General features: G+C 41.2%; 1 protein-coding gene across 1 annotated transcript in view; it reads left to right on the plus strand.

The window, feature by feature from the left end:
- The first annotated feature begins 8,557 nt into the window (after nt 1–8,557).
- COL21A1 (collagen type XXI alpha 1 chain) overlaps nt 8,558–21,712 on the plus strand; it is a 119,169-nt gene continuing 106,014 nt past the window's right edge. Inside the window, exon 1 of the mRNA XM_048078060.2 lies at nt 8,558–8,661. The gene's annotated coding sequence lies outside the window, so the exon portion shown is untranslated. The remainder of the gene's footprint in view (nt 8,662–21,712) is intronic.

Raw genomic sequence — 21,712 nt, forward strand, 5'->3', positions numbered from 1 at the left:
ACTTTGCCGTTACTCACATTGGCTTCTGTAGTTTCAAGGACAGGGACACACAATTTATAAGAACTTAAATATTATTAATTTATAATTAATATAAAAAATATATGGTTCTTAAATTGTTAAATGGACTTTTGACTTGATATTTGTGAAGGTGTGTAGTAAACAGGGCTATTTTATTGCTCTTAAAATTGGGAAATTAAAAAAAAATGATCTAGATGGATCTCTTTAAGTCCAAGGTGGATAAAATAAGAGTTGTGGACATAACATGCAATAATAAGTAAATAAATAATGCTAGATAAGAATAAATTAGGCAAACACCTTGTAGAAATCATTTAGGACTGGAACTATGATTTTCTGAGGTTCCTTGACAGCTTTTTTTTTTTTTTCCCTCGTTTATAATCCATTAATTTACATGCCCTCGTCTTGCCTTAAGCTACCATTTTTAAGAGTGAATAGTAATGAACGACTTTTATTGACTTTCAATAACCATTTTAATAACTGATGTAAAATTATTTTTCAGATTTTTTTTTTTCTGTAACCCTTAGGAATCTACGCAGTCTTCCATCTGGCACAAGCAGCCACATTCATCTGCTGAGTTGGGTTCAGTATTTGATTATAGGTTTAGCCTGTAGTGGGACTGAGACTGATGTGATCTAGCTTGAAATTCTTTGAATGTTTCCATCTGCTTCGTGGACTTTTCCTTAGAGGAGACAGAATACGACTGCTCAGGTAGTACCTCTGTCTAGGTCAGCTAAAAGCCTTCTCTGGTGTCACTGAAAGTCTACTTTGCAAAGTAACTTCACAAAATTCTTAGAAGTCATCCCAACTTCATGGTGAAGTTATTCTCACTAGGTTTGTAGCTGAATATATATATATAACTACTTTTCACTTTCCAGCCTTGTAGTGTTATTTGAATGCTTATTTAGACAGCTTGTGAATTCACAGGTGTCCTAAGAGGCACTGCAGGAATCCCAGGCCTATGTACCTGTCAGTTCTATACCCAGCAAGTTTATGACAAAAATGGGGGATCGCCGTAGTAACTAAATAAATGAACTTTCATGGATCTTTTTAATTTTTTGCTTTCACAGTTTCTGTTCTGAGCCCATTGAACTTTTTTTTTTTTTTTTTTTTTTTTTTAAGTATAAAATTAAAAACCTTTGAGTTATCACAGGTTTATGTCAAGTAGTTAGAATGGTTCTGGCACAGCATACTTCTGAAGCCCCTTCATCCTTCAGGCTTATCTTCTGACTGTTTCCTAGTCCAAAAGAGTAGCTTGTATTTTCTGCTCTGTAAAAATTTCACATGAAGCTCCTGTAGAAGTCTCTGCACCCTCCTCACATCTGTAAGAACTTTCCATTATTTTACTCTTCCATATTTTTGGACACAAGGCTCCAGCCCACCATTGCTGACTTTTTGTCTCAGGAAAACTGTGAGATTTTTTGTAAATGAGCATTATTTCTTACAAATTTAAACTCTGGCTTTTAGAAAGTTGTGGAGTACTTTCCACTCCTACCAGATGTTCCACCCATGTTTTATGGGAACAAATGAAGTCATTTGAGGATGTGAGGATGTTTTTTGATCCTCGGGACTTGAGTTATACTCTTTACAAACATCTGAAATGTCCCTAGTGCTTTCAAGAGTCTAAAAGGCAGTCTGTATCACTGAAACAATCCATAGGTTATCTATAACAATTGTTTATATCCCCTCTCCTCCCCCACTTTGAAGAATATTCATGTATTGGGTAAATGAAAACTATATTTTGGTCCTTATCTTTTATCCAAAGTGTCTCTTGTAGAATAAAGTGGGTGATCTCTATGTCTCTGTGAATTAAGACTTCTGTAAAGAGAAATCTTTATGTCCCTTCATGTCTGTATCAGATGTTTAATACAATTGTGACCATGGAAGATCATGGTGATTGTTGCTTCTAGCCATCCTCCAGCATGAAATTTATTTTCTTTTTAACTACTATGTGATATGCTAGAAAATTCAGAGGGGGTGGGGCTCCTATTCCATGAATTATGCTTCATTGCTATTCTCGTCATACCTGTTTAGCTCTTCATTATACTTGGAGAAGACAAGGTACAAAATAATTGCTCTGTTCACTTCCTTTCATTCCTTTCTGTGGACATTTCTGCTGGGTCTGTTCCCAGACTTTTTTCACTCCTGGGTTTCCCCACCAGTTTTGAGTTCAGTCTTTCTAAGTGGCTCTGAACCACCAGCTCTGTTGTGTACTCTCCCCATGGCTGGATCTTCCTTTAGCTCCTGGTCATTCCTTTCTCTCAGGTCTCAAATTCTTCATCTAGCTTGAATGAAAGTTCTGGAAAAGAGCAGCCCCAATTTCAAAGAGTGGTTCTTAACCTTACAGATGTATTTACATGATGAGTTATTGTCTTTCTAATTCCATTCTGACCCATTCCTCAGAACGAGAGTAATGGGAGAATTTCTTTCTCTTCACCCTGCCGGCAAGGCCATTGCTTCAGGAGGTCACACTTCTTTTTATTGACTTTGAGCGCTCAAATGTTATCCAGAAGCAAGCTCGTTTCATTAGTGCTCTGGGGAATCTTATGACTTGGCTGAAATCCCTTACCCAAACATCTTGATTAGAAATGTTAGTACTGTAACAACACATACACACAAATCAGTTGTGAAAGGAAGCATGCAAAGTAAGCCGCATTTCTCTTCTCATCTGCTGTGGCAGAGGGTTAGTATTAAGCACAATTTCTTCAGCCCAACCCCCTGAGCACTGTTTCTTTCTGGCACGTCAGCAACCTGTGTAACATCTCTGCCACTTCCCAACCATGGATGTCTCCGGTGCTACAGGAAACTCAGAAAGAAGCTCTAGGGTTGCCAAGGTCCTTCCAAAATCTGTCACCAGTCTTACAGTAACACCAGATTTTCTTCTCCTGTAAGCTGGCTCCCCTCAGTATTGGCTGTTCTTCCATCCAGTGCCTCTGAAGTCTACTATGTCTGTAAACATCATGTAGATTGGGGCCAGCTAAGAAAACAAATTTTCTCACTCTTCTGGTCTGTGCGCCCTGAAGTCCTTCAGTATTTTCCAATTTCATTAGCAATCTTTCTTGTTTTATCCCTGAAGAAACAAACAAGAAACCTGTGAAGTTTTATGTGACAGTTTCTGTTTGTTGCTTGGAGCTATCATCACATGCACCGCGTTCAATTTGTTCACTGTAAAATTCTTGCCAAGCTATTTACAAAGTTAATTTTCACTCAGGCTTTGGAGTTCCCGGGCACACGTTGCCCTCTGAATTACTGGTGCCACAGGCAACGCAGCAGTTTCAACCACACTCAGGTCATCTCTTGAGTGGAATGATACAGGAATTGCTCATCCTTTCTTCTGTTTAAAATAATAATGGCAAGCCAGGCAATTTTTTTAAACTTACAGGCTTTTCACATTGAGAATTGCCTATAAAATAATATTGAAAAGGACTTATTTTTAAACACACTTTTTATGTACAGTATTTTCTAAACTCTACCCTGTTCTTCAGTTCTGGAATATGCTAGGTCAGAAATCCTGGGCTTGTCTGACTTGCTGGTGATTGCTTTTTATGTACAGAAGTCACCAGCCAGAACCACTGTGAATGGCAGGCTAGCGTTCTGAGGCAGGACTGAGCTTTCTTCCCCTTATATCCAAAGCATCAACATAGAAATTCACTGCTAAAACGAAGCACTTCCCTGTGGAGGTGCTTCCCAGAATGATTCTTCTTACATCAAAATCAGATTTGGGGCCAGCATGCTATTGAGCTGCTGTTAAGTTAATGATCACATCACAGGCAAAACTTTGTGTTTTAGCCAGTGCAAATATATTGGAAACACTTTTTGCCTACAGCAGGTCTAAATTCAGACCTGAGCTTCAGCTGGTCAATATGGATTACATTAATCCACAAGAGGATAAAATAGCTCATGGTGTGGTTTACAGGATGCCTAAGTTACAGAACAGCTTTTGAAGCTGGAAGTTCCCTACTCTACGTAAAGTAGTGGAGTATAATATGTGTAGCCTTCTATCCATGGTGAGTCTTACTTTTTTTTTTTTTTTTAATGGCAAATCAGAGTGATTTTAACTGTGATTTTAACTGGGGGAACTTTCTGTACATCACGGCTATATAAAAATTATATACCTGGGACCAAAGTCTGTATTTTAAATCATGCTGAGAGTTGTACTCTGAAAAGTTTTAAAGGTTTACACGGGCCTACTGATTTAATATAATATTATGCAGTGAGGAGAGGGGAGCCTAGCTCTTTTTTTTTTTTTCCTTTGTGAATGGAAATCTCTAAGATTTCTGTAAAATGTGCCAAGGCCTTAAGGGCAAAGACTAAATTTTTTTTCCAAGTTTAAGTTTCTGTGCATTTTAAATACTCACCTTCTTCTGTGTTAATGACTACAGTTACTAAAAATCAAATGTATTAACTCTCTTTTTTTTTTGAAAAGACCTATTTAATCCATGAGGGTTACTCACCTTATGTAACTTCATCTTAAATTTGTAGTACTAATGAAGGATAAAGACTTAATGCAAATGTTCTTTGTCATCTACTGCAGAAATCTCAGTGTTTTTGTAGAGAGCCAGGGCTCTTAAATTGGGCACTGAATTCAAGTGTTTGTGTCTATTGCCCATATTGCCTACATTATCATCATTAAACTGTGAAGGGCTATCACTTTAACTATGGAAATACAAATTTCCAAACATCAAGCTTTTTTAAGCAATGGCTTAAATGACAGAGATTGTGGAAACTTCTGTTTTGCAAATCCTCAGCTCCAACTACTATTTTCCAGTTGTTTATTTCTCATGCATTAGCTCTAGTTTCTCTTTTCCCAGCCCCAGCCCCTGCTCTCATCATGATAATGCAGAATTCATTTCAGAGTCTTGGCTGTGCCTATATGGTAAACCAAAGTATATTTATTGGAGAGGTAATGCAAAATACAGAACCGCTGGTATGCAATCAAGTTCTCAAGCTTCTGTCCCTTAAAAAATAATCTGATCTTGCAGAGATGATTTAAAGGATGTGGTGTGGTTGCTGACAGCAGAGTTAAGTAAATGTCTTGCATTGCTAGTTTTCTATAGTGTAAATTCTAAGCAGTGTGATTACTGCAACTCGTGAATTTACTGTGATTTCATATACAGCTTAAAGTTATATCTGTCTAAAATGCAGTGGACATCATTAGGATGCAAGGTGTGATCCTGTAGAGCCTAAACACTTACTAAATATTGCCATTCACAGGCAAGCATATGTTTATGAGGAGTGTAGTGCTCTTTATTCATTAGGTATCTGCTGAGGTCAACAGAAGTATTGGTCCCATGAAAATTATCATATGCAATTGTAAATTTGGCTGGTTCAGCATCAGCACTTATCTCTGGGCCTACTGGTTCCTGGCTGGCTTCCTACTATTTATTGGCTGGCTGTAAGTCTGGCCAAAAGTAAAGAAATCATTGACACAGAAAGTTTGTGCTGGCTACATCTGAAAACTAGAAATTACATTTGAAACCAGTAGAAAATATCCTTATGCTTGAATGTACAATTGATACCAGCCTAGTATTCTGTAATACACTGAAATGTCACTGTTTTACACGTACTTACTAGTAACAAATGCAGAAGTTTATGTAAATCTTTCAAATTACCTGAGCACTGTATTACTTTGGAAATAATCTAAACGGATACATTTTTTAACTATTGAACAAGACAGTTGATGAATTTAAAAGATGCTATTTCATGAACCAGTCTTTCCTGCCCCACCATGTCATGCAACCAGTTAGTCCCACACCAAAGGGCATGGGAGAGGACCCTGTGTTGCTGCTGTGAGAAAAGGAGGTGGAGAACTTGTGGTTGGTGAGATGGGTCTTGGGAGAATTGACCTTCATAAGATTTCTACATTGATGAGTCACGCTACCCCCATTACTCACATCCTCAGGACTATTCCCTGCAAACACTAATATACCCAGCAATACACCGTGCCATCTTTTGAGTAAAGCCACTCCTGTACAAGCTGTTACAGAAGCAGAACTATGCAATAAAGAACTGTACATTAATGCATATTTTATCTTTTCCAAGCATTTCAGTTAAAATCGCAAAGCTATGTTTCTGTTTCACTTGTAATATTCTGTCCTTTCAAACTTCACTGAGGAAAAAGTAGCAAAATTAAAATATTGCTTTAGCAAGGAAGAGTAAGGGCTGCAGAATGTGATTAGTTTTTCACGAAGAGATAACACAGACATGTGAGAAAAAGTTTTTAAATGTAGTTGTCTTAATTTCAGTGAGTAAAACTTGAATCTTAAATATATTTAGGTATTATGAGTTTAGTATAACTCTTGAGAATTTCCACAAGGAAAGTTTTCTGTTGACATAGACTTGGCTACTGTAACTTGTTTGTAGAATAACCAGAAACCTAATTTGAAACCACAGAATCCTGACACAAAGAAAGACATCGAGAGCTTTCACAGTGTGGGAGGAGGATGACACAATTTCTGATTGCCTGAAGCAAGATGGGAATGTAGCAGGGACCTCAAAATGACTAATTTGTGCACAGTTCATGCTTAGATTTCAGACTGGATTTTCATTTCATTTCTATTTCATATGATCACATTGGACACCGTACCTTTTTTATGCTTTACATGACAATGTTATTCTTTTCCCTTACAAATATCAAATATTATTGATAAATAATCAGCCAAAATTCACCATTTTCGTAATTTAACAGTAGGAGAGTCTTAATGGGTGAAAAAACATTGTAATGGCATGACAGTAATCTACTGGGGGCTATGTTCACATCCACTTTTGTGCACAACTTACATTCCTATCTCACTGTTTTAAGTTAAAAACAGAATCATTAGTGAAATCTGGGTTATCGCTGCTGGATTTAAGTTATATGATGGCTAATTGTAGTTGGGACCACTGCTATAATTTTTCAGGCTTCATTGTAGATTCTGTTAAAGGCGAAGTTTATGCGTATAGTGTTATAATGTTTTGAAATAAATTCCCAGGAAATGTATTTGTTAAACAGAACACCAAATTTGCAATTGATTCATGTTTAAGGGTTCACAATATATTGGTTTTGAGGGCAGGGTGGAAAATGTTAATGATGTCAGTAGAGATGTTCTCTTACTACGAACAACAGCCCAGAGGTGCAACATGTTGAAAAATACTGATTTGGTTAGATTTAAGCCCTCTTAGAGATGGCATTTGCTGTTATGTTCTCCGTCAGTTGTATAGTTGTTATTTATTTTTTTTTTTAACATTTTTAGCTAAAATACGTATTGTCTACTCTATGATAGTTCACATGCAGAATTTCTTAAACATCTGTCTTCTCATGGCTCTTCTTTTCAATACGAAAAACATATACACAAAAGACGTGTGTCTGTATAGGCAGATATGTATATGCATATAACTGAATGAGTTCATTGAGAACAATCAAACTGCATGATCACAAATTGAGATATGCTCAGAAATGAAGCAATGTATATCAGTTTTCTCAATGTGTGGTCGGAGTGAGAATAAGAAACAAGGAGCTGCTGCCAAAGATGTACCTCTCAGGTGCCTAAATGATGCATTTCTGGGGTAAGATTTAGAATGAAACTCATCTTTTGCTTCTTTGCTGTGTCTGGCTAGCCAGACAACGAGAGTGTTGATTTTTATTTGTTATTTTTATTTTTTAAATTCTTTTCTATTTGCAGTTAACTGGAAGGTGATAGCTCTTTCTACCAAATGTGGAGATGTTTTTGTGGACTGTGCCTCTGTGTATGAGGGTGTACAACATGGACACTTAGTGCCTTGTTCATCCACAAAAGATGCTGCTGTTCAGTGATCCTCAAAACAGGCTACATCTCAGAGCACACCCGAGGTTGTGTTTGAACCTAGATTTGTCTCCTGGCTGAACTGCACGAACACAAACTTGTACACAGGCACGGGTTTTAGGCAAGCCTGAAAGATCTGGGGGAAGAGCATAAATTGGGGCACAGGAGGTGCCACCTGAACATCAGGAAGCACATCTTTACTGTGCAGGTGACTGAGCACTGGCACAGGCTGCTCAGAGGGGCTGTGGAATCTCCTCCTGGAGATTTTAAAAAGCCACCTGGACGTGGTCCTTGGCAGCCTGCCCGCGTGGCCCTGCTTGGGCAGGGGCTGGTCCTGATGGGCTCCAGAGGTCCCTTCCCACCTCAGCCATTCTGCGGTTCTGTGTGTTGCGCAGGAGGCCAAGAGGGAAGGAGGCCTTTGGGTACCAAGCGCCAATAGTTCTGCGTGAACAGAAAAAAAGGCTTCTCATCTGAGCTCTGGCAGTACCACGGACTGAGGAAAGGGCAGCGTGGCGATCACAGCCGGTCTGTGGGACAGCTGCACTGCAGAAAGCTGAACCTCTCCGTGGCCCTGCCCGCCCAGCCCGCCGCCATCTCCCCACATCCCCCCCCACTTGTTGCACCGGGAGGTGCGCCATCACCAGGCTGCCTCAAGCAACCCGTGCGCCCCCGCAGCTCGGAGGCCGCTCTCCGGGCCGTGCCGGGCCCCTGCAGCCCCCGGGGCGGGCGGGCGGGAGGCGGGCAGGGGCGGTGCAGCGGGCGGGGCGGGCCGGGCCGGGCCGGCTGCGGCGGCGGCGAGGGGCCGGGGCTGCCGCCGAGCTGGCGTGGGGCAGAGCCACGCCGCAGCGAGCCGAGCCCGCCTCAGGTGGGGCAGCGCGGCCGGCACCGGCCGGCTGGGGCCGAGCGGGAAGCTGCGAGGTTCCCCTTCGGGAGGCAGGGGCGAGCCCGGAGCCCCCGCGGGGCTGCCTCGGCTCGGGGGTCGCGGTGGAGTTGGGGGGAGACAGGGTGGGGTGGGGTGGGATGGGATGGGATGGGATGGGATGGGAGGCGAGGCAGCTGCCCCCGCTGCAGTGCGGGCTGGTGGGAGGCAGCGAGCCGTGGGGCTGAGATAACGAAGTGTCGTGCCTTCTTTTTGACAGGGAGCTGCGAGCGGAGTGTGTCGCTGGTGTGGTGTTAGTGTGCTTGTTCGCGGTGTGATTTCAGTGCTTGTGGGCAGGTTGTGCTGGCTTGATACCCTCGCTCATCTAGTTGGGACAAGATGAAATCATTTACATTACCTTATATCGTTCTGCGTCATACAGAAATCTGCCTTATCCTGATACAGGGGTGAAATGGATCGCTGGCTTTACATATATGTACTTAAGCTCCTTTGATAGTTTGTGGCACGGGAGTTCAGGCATTACAATAACAAGCAGAGTAGAGGTGTTCGTAATAACTGCAATTATATTCGTTTCTGTATCTAGAAGGAGAAATCTGCTCCGTGGGCCACTTCCGATTACTTCTGTACAGTTGTGTAATGCTTAGATGTACATGGTACTTACAGTGCTGAAAGGATCTGGTCTCTGATTCAGGGATGTCACGGGCCAGAAAACCAGTCACTGGTTGATTCTGAAAGTCTTCCAACTTTCATACGCCTGAGAAAACATTGTGGGTTTATTAGACTCGCTTAATAAGCTTACCTAAAAGTTTTCCCCAATCCTTACTGATTGTGGGGATGCTTATTTTATGTCTTGCAAATACGTAGTACTGAACTAAAGAATGGGCACAAGATATGTATTTGAAGAATTGTGAAAATTGTGCTAAGTATATTCCTTAAGAAATGTAGTTTTCAACCAGGAAGACTCTGATAGGATACAGTACATTACAGATATGTGCAAAACGTGATGTCCGAGCATGAGGTGACAGAGACTGGCAAAGCGGAGTTTCTGTGGAAGGACTGAGGAGTTGCTGCTGATCAGAAACTGAGCAGCAGTCAGTAAGAAACCTACAAATTGTATATGCGTTTATATTTAAACAATACTCAAGACAAGCATCATTCTGGGATGCTGAACTAGAGTGTTGTAGACATATGATGTCATCTTATGGTAGTCTACAGCTTCAGTGTCTGGTGTCTGCACGATATGTGATTTTGGACACCACAGCTCCAGCAGGCAGTTTAGTCAGGAGTTCTAGAAAACAGCCCATGAGAAAATAGCAAAAGAGCTGGATTTTTATAGTCTAGGGAAGCAAAGACTGATGAGAGATGTGATAACGATCTTCAGATGTGTAATTGGTTGCTGCAGAGTGGAGGGAAATAAACTGCTCTTCACACCTAATGAAGTTGTAACAAGAACCAGCATGCTAAACTGTAGCAAGAGAGATTAGGTAAATGGCAGGGAAAGTCCTCTCTAATTGCACAGGTAATTGAGCATTGGATTGTCCTGGTAGGGTGTGGAATCTTCTTCACTGGAGGTTTTTAAGATCTGATCTAATAAATGTTTACTAGAAATGCTGAATGCAAGGGTGACCATGGCAAGGGTAGAGAGACACACTACATGACCTCTACGGGAGCTTTACAGGCTACTGGCATGGCAGAGGCTACCAGAAGGCAAGCCTGTGAGCTCACACTTTTGGTGACAATCATGCATTTCTAAGAGGCAGCTTAATAAGGTAAACACTACTCAGTAATCCGCTTATTGTATTTCACCCACATGCCTAACTATTATACTAGGTTTTGTGATCCTTTTTCCTTCTGCTCAAACCGCATTTCCAGCTGAGGTCTAAGAACAGTGGTGGATGATCTGCTAAAGAACATCTTGGTTTGGCACCATCAACCAGTAAATTGGCTTACTGGTAAATGTTTAGGAAATTTGAGCTCAATTCCAGAGTACAGTTCTGAAAACTGTATTGCATTGCTCCCTTCAGGTCCTTGGTAACACAAGCATGTTTCTGGCAAGTCTACATGGCAAAACTTAAGTACTTTGGTTCAATTTATCTCAATCTTTTTGAAATTACTTGCGTTATAATTCAGTTCTTAAAACATACTTGAAAAGTGTAGTTTGTCCTGCTGAAATCAACAAGATTTTTTACCCAGTCCAATTAACTTAGCCCAACTAATTATGGAAATAGCTAGCTGAAAAGGGATTTCTCTTTGTGTTTTTCTTCCCTTACCTCCTTTACCTTGAGGTTTTTGCTATTTTGCTCAAGTTTTATTTTTTTACTGTGTTGTTGTTATCAGCTTACATATTAGTTTTGGTTAAAATTCTACTGCATTCTTTGCTTCTACTGGTGGCCTGTGAAATTAGCTTCATGGGCCAAAAAAAGGATAACTTTTTTTTCTTGAAAGACAATGAGAGCAGACAAGGCCTAATCCTTCTTTCTAGGTTATTCATTACTTTATGCATCTGTGTTTTGCCCATACTGCTTTAGAGAAGCATTGAATAAAACTAATCTTCCCAGTGTCTCTTTATAAGACAGGACTTTTTTATGCTCTTAGTCATCTGTATTTTCAAGATGTATTTTTTATCTTCTTTGAGCTGGCATGACCAGAGCTGAACCGGTAATCTCATAGAAGAGCCACTATTTATGCAGGGTTTTCTACCGTTTCCTGTTTTGCTGCTCCCTTTGCTTTTCATCATATCCGCACTGAGGGAGCAGCCAGTGACACTGGGTAGCATTAGTTCAAAATGCTGGAAGAGATCAAAATAGGGCTTATAAAATGCATTGTCTTGCTTTTAGCTTTCCCAATTTCAGTTTGCTGTTTGTTGTGTGCGTTGTCTGAGTTTCTCTGAATCACAAGTTTTGTCAGGGCTGGGAGCAGCAGGGGCTCCCTGGGGCTGTCAGGACAGAGTCTCATTGCCCCAGCCAGGGCAGCCGGGGGCACCTGGGCAGCCCAGGCACCTTGCTGGGGATGGGGACAGCCCAAGGCTGGACCGTGACATGGGCCTTTTTGGGGGCCTGGCCCATCAAGGCCTGTGGCCGGGGAGCTGAAGACCTGTGGCTGTGGGGAGCTGAAGCCCAGCCTTGCTGAGGCAGAGGCTGAGAGCCCCAGACATGGGGCCCTGGGCTGTGGGAAGGGGCCAGTAAAGTCCTGTGAGTGCTGTGAAGGCTCTGATGCGTTTCACAGCTTCACTGATCCAAGTTTTGTGTTGGAAATGTGAAATTTACCCATTAGCACACTATCTGAAGTTGTGGTCTTTAGGGAGCCTACAGAGACTGGAAGGCAATGGTGCCATCCATCCCAGGGTTAGAGTCACAAGGAGAACACCAGAGAGCTTATCTCCCCCCACTACACAAACCCTCTAGAAGTGTTTTATATGGTCTAGATCTGTGGTTCAGCACGGCCCTGGCTTGCCCATGCTGTAGCATGTGGGATGTTACGCTCCCCGTGCATCCCCTGCCAGGGAGGATCCAGTGCACCTCCTGAGGCACCAGTGGTGGCCATGCGCTGTGGCTGGTGAGTGGCCAGCTCTACTGGTGAAATTTAGGGACAAGCAGAAAATTGAGGAGATTATTGGACTGTTACCGTGTGTACTGCCTTGTTAAATAAAAAATAAGACTTGGCATTTCTTCTCTGCCCATGAGTGGGAAAATAGGGTGAGCCTTGCTCCACGTTGCTTCATTTAGAAGTGGACTGGCTGTGGAAAAAAACAATATATGGTAGGAGAAAACCTAACTGGTGTGGATATAGACAAAATGACTTGAGAGGCTTTGTCCAGGAGTCCAGGAGTTGGACTTGATGATCCTTATGGGTCCCTTCCAACTCGGGATATTCTATGATTCTATGATTTTTTTCCTCTCTAGTTTCTGTGGTAGTAGGGTACTGTGAGATTTATAAAAGCAACTTAGTTCTAAGTCGCCCTTGATCTGCACAGACATTGTTTTAAAGCAGTGCTGATTGATTTAGCTTTCCAGGGGAGATGTCAGGCATGCTAGTGCTGATTAACAGCAGATAGAAACCAGGGAGATGAGCAGTGTTGATCACACTGAATAATATTATGAATGGAAATAGGAGTACAAAGTAAATATATGTCAACCTTTTGGAATTTTGTGTGATTTATTTCATTTCAAAGTTGGATTGAATAATTGATCTTTTTATCAGCATGTTTTATGCTGTAATAAAACAGGGTTTAAATAGTGAGAAGTTAATAGTTGCTCTGAGTAAAACACACAGGCACTGGAATGAGGGATGTTCTCTCTAACAAAGAACATGCAAAAATTGCAGGGAAGTTTGTTTGAACTTGGTGTGGTGAAGAATAAAACTACCTTTCATGCCAGTGAGAGATTTACATTTTTCCTTGAATTCTCTATCAGTTCAAAGTAAGCCTTTAAAGAGTGCTGCATTAGCACATAGGAAATCTAAATTTCCTCCTTGTATGTTAGTACTTTAAGGCCTCTTCATAATTCAGACTTTTACATTCCAAGATTTTTCTCTCTCCCATGATTAGTTCCAGTAGCTTGGTCTGAAGCTTTGGTTAGAGGCATGAGACACTGCACTAATAACAAAGAGAAGCTGGAAGCTTCTTAGCAATGTAAACAGAAATAAATAGTGATGTGGTAAAATGAGTGGGTTCTGGAGGTTGTGTGGGGGGGTGAAGAGAAGGAGGGGCTGGGAGGAATTGGGGCAGGAGGGGTTAAGAGGCAGCTGGAAGGACCACCTGGCTTTGGGTGTGGGACTGGGGGGCAGGAGTCTTCTGGGATCTGACAAGGGGACAGAGATACGAGGAGGGCTTGGGATGCTTTTAGGAAGGGTTTGTAGGAGCATTGTGACAGCAGGATCTCTCTTGTTCCCTCATGCTTTTCATTCAGACTAGCCTTCCTCATTGACTTCATAAAATCATGGAATGGCTGAGGTTGGAAGGGACGTTAAAGATCACCTAGTTCCAACCCCCCTGACATAGGCAGGGACGCCACCCACTAGATCAGGTTGGCCAAGGCCTTGTCCAGCCTGGTCTTGAACACCTCCAGGGTTGGGGCATCCACAGCTTCTCTGGGCAACCTGCTGCAGTGCCTTACCACCCTCTTAATGAATAATTGCCTTCTAACGTCTAATCTAAATCTCCCCTCTTTTAGTTTAAAACCATTCTCCTTTGTCTTGTCACCGTCTGATTAAGCAAAAAGATGCTCTCCATCTTTTTTATAAGCCCCCTTTAAGTACTGTAAAGCTGCAATGAGGTCATCCTGGAGCCTTCTCCAGGCTGAACAGCCACGGCTCTCTCAGCCTTTCTTCACAGGAGAGGTGCTCCAGCCCTCTGATCGTCTTTGCGGCCCTCCTCTGGACCTGCTTCAACAGCCCCACATCCTTCTTGTGCTTGGCCCCAGACCTGGACTCAGCACTCCAGGTGGGGCCTCACAAGGGCAGAGCAGAGGGGCACGATCACCTCCCTCCACCTGCTGGCCACCCCTCTGTTGGTGCAGCCCAGGATGCAGTTGGCCTTCTGGGCTGCAAAGGCACACTGCTGGCTCATGTCAAGCTTTTAATGGCAAGTCTTTTAACATCAAGTCTTCTCCACTGTCCCATGTTGTGGGTGCCTCTCAGTACCTTTGCAGCAATACATTTTTTTTCCTGAAGCTAACAGTTTTCCTTTCTCTATTCACTACCAGTTTTCCTTTCTCTATTCACTGGCCCCTGTGATTCTTTTCCCCCTCCCAGACTTTGGGAAGAGGTTTAAGGTCTTAGCACCACTTGTTCTGTCTGTTGGGATGGCAATGAAAGGAGGTAGGATACGGGGACTGTGCAGAGACGAAGCACTTCAGTGACTTTGAAGAGCAAGGCTTGCTTCTCTTGTGATCCTGCTTGACATGAGAGAGATGTATGGGAGAGGTGTATGGCAGTTCCTGATGATGCTTCATGTATACCCATCCTTAGCAGTGGTGGCAGAAGTACTTAGGGACTGTGTGACCAGGAGGTGCTTGTCAGGGATGTGGGATGTAGCTCTGCCATCCCCATCTTCTTCAGTATAGGTAAAATCTGCCAATTGTAATGTTCTAGTAGCTAATATGTGTGCAGGTTTATGTATGGCTATGAAGGGCCCTGAACAAAGAAGTGAGTGTTGGATTTTTGTATGTTTTAATTTGGAAGTTAAGATTTTCTAGGATAGCTCTGAATGTGTCTGTCTGAACATGGAACGTGACGGCTGTAGAATACTGTACATCTGCTGGTGTGACAAAACTTGTGGGATTTTTTAAAAGATTTTATCTGTGGAACATGCTAGAAATGCATATTTACCCAAGCTGTTTTTGAAGGGAAGAAATTGAGTTGCTGGTATGAAGAGTGTTCCAACTTCTGCGGTTAAAGCGTACATTAACGCTGATATTTGGTTAGCTCAGAACATTTTTGTATATTTTAAAGAGCATTTAAAATAACCAAAGGTCTGTCTTTTTTTTTTGCGTTTAGTCCAATTTATCAAATTTACAATATTGAGTTGCATTATTCAATGTCTTGATTACTTTCCCCTTTCTTTTGTGTAAATCTTTAGAGCCATGTTGATGATAAAACATGTTTTAACTTGCCTGAAATGATTTATATCCTACATCAACAGAAAGTTGGAAAAAAAAACCAAGCTCTAGATTGAGAGTAAGCCAACAATTTTTAAAGCATGCCAGCTTGTATTTTCCGAATTATTTTATAACAATCTGTACTTTCTTCATTAAGCAGAGTTAACGATTTCCAAAAGTTTTATTTTTAGTCAAAGCTGTTGCAGCATTTTTATTTTGTGTTTGCTGAGCCCACTTAAGGTGATTTGAAGACATGTAAGAGAAGGGTGCTGTAGCTGCTGCAATAATGGAAGTATCCATAGGTTCAGTCTTCACAAAGACTTCCCAGCTGCCTATTATCAAGAATACCTTGTGCTTCTGTTCATCTCAGTAAGTAACCGCAATTCCTATCACCTTTGAGTATTGCTTCCCTAATTCCACAACAGCCCGTGGTATCATATGTGGAGAGGTCAAGATAACACTACATAGTTGTAAACACATTATGATTTATTAAAATACCAGATTATTGATCTCAGTGTAAAATGTTGTGGCATAACCCTTGCTTTGCTCAGGTGTGCAAAATTGTGTGAACTTTGGTGAAATTCGCAGAATGCCAGGAAGGGACCACATGATCCTACAGTGAGCCTTCTAGACCATCTGTGTAATGAATGTGTAATGATTCGAAGGCAGATGTACAAAGTGGTACTTCAATTCCTTTCCTGATATCAGACACTTAAAATGTTCAAATATAGGTGCAATTAGAAAAGTACGTGCTGCCTTTAGTGTCTGCAAGTGTAATAATTTCTTTTTCTTAGTCTTTTAACCACCTGGGATGTCCTGTGTGGCTCCTTGGAGCTCTGGCCCAGATAGACTCCCATTAAACAGTGATCTAAGCACAGCTGTCAAAAATGAACATCTCTTCCTTTAGTTGCGGCTCTCTTTGACCGGTTCAGCGTGTTCCTACCTCTTGCACTTGGAATCTGACCCTGGTTTTCTACTGTTTCCCCTCTCTGCACTGCAAGTAAAGAAGATGGAATCAGATTCCCAATTAAAAAAAAAAAAAAAAAAACGGCAGAAGAGAAAATACTAAGTGTAGCTACAGTGTAATATGTGGAGAAGAGAAGGAAGGCACATCTGTGCAATAACTTACAGGGTGGGTGAATTTTGGAAAACATGGCTTGAAGTTGGAAGAAATGAGTGTGGACCATTGTTGGATTGTTAGGGTCACGGATTCATTCGTTTCTCAGCTGTGGGAAGTGTTTCAAAACAAAAAAGCACTCTGTGGGGAGTGGCTGTCTGAGATTAGAATTTATGTCCAAGTCAAAAACCCTCGGGAAAGTTACATAATACTGCACTTCCATTTAATCCAGGCATTGGTTGCTTATGGGAGACAGACACAGGAGTCTCCAGTTCTTAAAATCTTAGCCTTGATAGCACTTGATTGCAAGATAAAGCAGATCACTCTCAATGGTATAGAAGCTGAATTGAAGTGCGTGTCAGCATGTTGGAAAAAGTTCCTTACCAAGAAAAATGGTTTCTACAGAGTTACCATATTTTGTTTAAAAGGCTTCCCATTCAGAGGGAGCAGACCTAGGCAGGCAGTGAGAGAAGTGAGAGAAATTTTGAGATAAACCATAACTGTCAACTCATGAAACAAAACCATGTGGAAAAGTGCAGCCAAGAAAATGGAGCTACGTAAAGAGTGGAGTCCCTTATTTCATAGTAATTTAAAACAAAAGAACCACTAGGTGGAAATACAAGAATTAAAAGGTGTTATATAGTGGGGAATTATGTTTCTTTACTGAAAAGAAACTAAAACTTTCACCTACTGAAACAGAGTCCTTTCTTTACTTCAGGAACATCCAGAGAAAAGTGAGGATCAAATGGCAACCCTAAGGAAACCAGCCAAATAAATAAAATGGCATTTTGAATAGCTCTGGCTGGAAGTTGACAGTAAAACAATGGGGAAATAATGGCAACAAGAGACTTGGAGATGATTCTTCCTATCTCTGAGAAGTAAAATTGAAAATCCTCCACATTGTATGTAGACTTACACAGATCAACGATTTCTCATGATATAATATATCAAAGTGCTGGCAATCTATTAAGTTGAAAAATAAACTGAAATACAATAGAAGATAAAGCAATAAAGGATTATTTTTTTTTTTTTTGCTTTTTTTCTACTGTGAAAAAGAATGAGGGGTGGGGAAGGGGAGGAAGACTTGATGAATAGGAATAGCATTGATTTTTTTTTTTTTAAGGTCCTAGACAATAGAGTTTTGTTTCTTATTCCCTGATGAATTTGAAATGAGGAGGAAGGAATGTAATTGTATGCCCCTGTGATTAAGTCCATTTGCTGTGCAAAGAGGCCCACATGGCCGTGGTGTGCTCATGACTCAGCTGAAATGAACATTGACAAATTTTGCCAAAAAGGGGAGGGAAGCTAGGAGGCAGAGGATTTCATTTAGGAGCTCAAAAGAGAGGACAGCTGCACCTAATTTTTCAGAAGCACATAGTTGTCTTTGAGGAAATCAAGCAGTACCAAGAAAATAGCTTAATTTTGATTTCCTAAAGAGTAAAGGCATTCAATTTTTCTCTTTTCCGATCTGGATTCAAATAGAATATTTACTATCAAAGGAGGTATTACCAGCAAAGGAGAACTTTAATTTTGTGAATGCACAGGTACTTTATGCTAAGTAATCACTACTGTTAATGAGTAGTTTGTGCTTTTATGCTACCTGGCAGTAGCAAGAAAAAGACGTCTGACAAAGCTGTCCTGGGAGCTGTCCAGTCCCGAGCATTTCACTTGCAAACGTCTCTGTACTTTGCAGGAGACATGATTCTCTCTGCTCCTCAAGACTGGACCACATTCACTTCTGAGTTTGTTTCCTGTATTTACAGGACGTCTTTGAAAAATTGGGCTGCCTTCATAGGCAAGTGCATACAATGAAATCTTGCTCAGAAATCAAAATGATTTGAAAATTTTGTTATATGGTGGTTTCTGGAAACTCCATTGCACTAACAATAAAATAGAACTCAAACGTGGTTGCTATCATCTTTGTTGGTGAGATGGACAGGGGAAGTGAGTGCACCCTCAGTAAGTTTGCGGATGACACCAAGCTGAGGGCTTATGGATTATGATATAGTTGTTATTATAGCTAAATTCTGTTACTTGTAAATTAATTGTAAATCATTACACAGCCCATACAGAGAACATAATTGCACATCTTGAAATAAAGTTTGGATGAAAATACATTTTAGTCAAACAGTGGATCAATTTATTATTTAATTAAGAGAACAGTATATGATATTCAACGTACTTATTTGGATGTTGATACTATACATCAGAGATTCCTCAGATCTGATTCTTTTGAGGGTGAAGACATTTTTATGCAAAGTGATTCTGAAGTGATGAAGAAACTTATGAATTAGCTTATAGTGTAGAGTATCTGGAATTCACAAACTAATTATATAACTGTTAAGCTCTTGTGTACCTCTAAATACCATCCTTTTTGCACTGGCAAATATAGCTTCTAAAAATATGCCTAGAGGTACTCAGTCAGTATTCTCATAGTATTAGATGTCAGTAGTTTTGTATTTTGTAAATGTAGTAGCAAAACCGGGGTGAATAGAACATCAAAGAATACTTCTTGAATTATGATTGTGTACTTCCCATGGAAAGGAGTATTAGCTGGAAGGTAGGGCCTGGCATATCATTCTGTAACTGGAAATAGAATAGCAATTATTTAAAATTTCAATTTCTAGAATGGAATCATAAAATCATGAAGTGGTTTGGGTTGAAACGGATTTTAAAGATCATCTAATTCCAACCCCCAGCCACGAGCAGGGACATCTCCCACTAAATCAGGTTGCTTAAAGCCCCGTCTGGCCTGGCCTTGAACACTTCCAGGGGTGGGGCATCCACAGCCTATCTGGGCAACCTGTTCCAGTGCCTCACCACCCTCTGAGTAAATAATTTCTTCCTTATATCTAATGTAAACCTACTCTCTTTCAGTTTAAAACCATTTCTCTTTGTCCTATCACTACATGCCCTGACAAAGAGTCCATCTTCTGCTTCCTGGTAGGCCCTCTTTAGGTACTGGAAGGCTGCAATGAAGTCTCCCCAGAGCCTTCTCTTCTCCAGGGTGAACAACCCCAGCTCTCAGCCTGTCTTCATAGCAGAGGTGCTCCAGCCCTTTGGTTATCTTCATGGCCCTTCTCTGGGCTTGTTCCAGTACATCCATGTACTTCTTGTGCTGGGAGCCCCAAGGTTGAATGGAGCACTTCAAATGGGGTCTCACAAGAACAGCGTAGAGGGGAAGAATCACCTCCATCACCCTGCTGGCCACACTTGTTTTGATGCACCCCAGGATTGAGTTGGTTTCCTGGGCTGCAAGCGCACATTGCTGGCTTATGTTGAGCTTCTCATCAACCAGAACCCCTGGGTCCTTCTCCTCAGGGCTGCTCTCAATCCATTCTCCACCCAGCCTGTGTTTGTGCTTGGGCTTGCCCCGGCCCAGATGCAGGACCTTGCACTTGGCCTTGTTGAACCTCATGAGGTTCACACAGGCCCACCTCTCCAGCCTGTCCAGGTCCCTCTGGATGGCATCCCTTCCCTCCAGTGTGTCAAATGCACCGCACAGCTTGGTGTCATTGGCAAACTTGCTGAGGGTGCACTCAATTTCGCTATGTCACTGACAAAGATATTAAACAGGGCTGGTCCCAATACTGATCCCTGATGAATTTGTCCACTTAGTTTAATGACTTCCTCAATTGGTTTATTTAGAAGTCCTGTTGTACAGGTAGTGCTGTGTTTATTTAGTAGGTAATCCCATTGAATCAATTGGAATAATTTATGCCTGAATACAACAAATTGCAGTTCAGATGCAGATTTTATGAGATCATCATTAATTTATTCTGGATTCTTTTTGAGTGGAAACAGCAGTCATTTTAAGTTGTAGGAGCAAACTGTGTGTTATGTATAATGACTAGATTGGTCTAAGCCAGCAGGTGCTAGTTTTGCAGCTTGTGGGTAAACGCCTTATTTATTTTATATTTTTTAAATATTTAAACATAGAATTTAGAGTATAACATATTTTGCTGTATAAAAATGCATTGAACTTTACTGAAAATGAGTTTGTCCACCTTTCTCTTAGTATTAATTTCTGTACAAAATTTTCTATAAGTTTTGATGCATATGGGATATTATTACTATTAGCTTGTTGTAATGAATGAACCATTGATGAGTGAACTATCAAAATCCATACAGAATTAAAATAAGTTATGTGCTTTGGGTGAATGATTATGTGAGCTTCTAAAAACAGGTCATACATGTGGGTGGACAAGTGAGGGCCATAGTGGTGGATCTGAAGTTAAATGAATGATATTTGCCAAGTCACAGTGTTAAAAACTTGATTTTTCAGGTTTCAGTGGGACACGTGGGAACCCAGAAACAATTGTAAGGATGAACCTGAGGAGGGTCATTCCATGAAATGAGAATTTCTGGGAATGCAGCTTCAGCAAGCAGCACTTGAGTTAGATTTTGCTTCGCTGTTTCAAAGCACAGAACTAATGCAAAGCGTCTGCATTCTGCATCACTTGTATGTTCTGGCTTACCTGTGGATTGCCCTCAGGTACAGAAATGAGTCTAGATAATATCATTCCCCAAAGACCTGAGGACTTAGATGTGTAACTTTGACTTTAGGTGCCTAGGTCAAGCATTTAAATGACAGAGAGACTCCTGCTTCTACTCAACCCCAGAGGTAAATGAAGTCACTATGCCTAAGTTTCTGTCAGTAAAAATTCCTGCACACCTACATGTCTGATGGTAGGCATGCCTAGACCATGTAGCAGGGTAGGTATGTAACACAAGCCTGATTCCTAGAAAGATTTACAAGGCAGAAATTCCCTGTCTCACCTGCGGATCCTGATCCAGCAGGAATTTTTAAGACCTGTTTTTGGAACAAGTTCCATGAATAGAAAGGTGGTTTTTTTTTTTTTTTTTTTTTTTTTTTTAATTCTTTATGCTATGTAGTTAATGTAGTTAGAGCATTAACCAGAATAAAGAAGACCTGGATTTAGTTCCTTCCTCAATCTATCTAGAGCAGTTTGAACGATTTACCTCAACATTTCTGGCAAATGTTTAAATGGTGAGCTTCAGGTCAGAGGTGGCATGGGAGAAGAGAGGTGTGAGGGCTGGTTTAGTTATGGGTGGCATTGCATGTTTCAAGAACTTTTTTGCCAGCACTGCAGAGAGCCATAAATATAGGTGTCAGTATTCTCAGTTTCTAAAGTGGTTCTTGTGGCATAACAGAGATGTGCCAATGCCAGAGAACCCTGATTCCTTTTAGGTGTTAGACCTTTGAAAGCAGGCCACATCACTCAGTAAGCATTTGCGTTTACACTGGGCCAAATGGGCTGTGTATATATGTATGGTAGAGATTATGCTTCTTACCAGGCAA

This window comes from Anser cygnoides, chromosome 3 (genome assembly GCF_040182565.1).
Source record: "Anser cygnoides isolate HZ-2024a breed goose chromosome 3, Taihu_goose_T2T_genome, whole genome shotgun sequence".
NCBI lineage: Eukaryota > Metazoa > Chordata > Aves > Anseriformes > Anatidae > Anser > Anser cygnoides.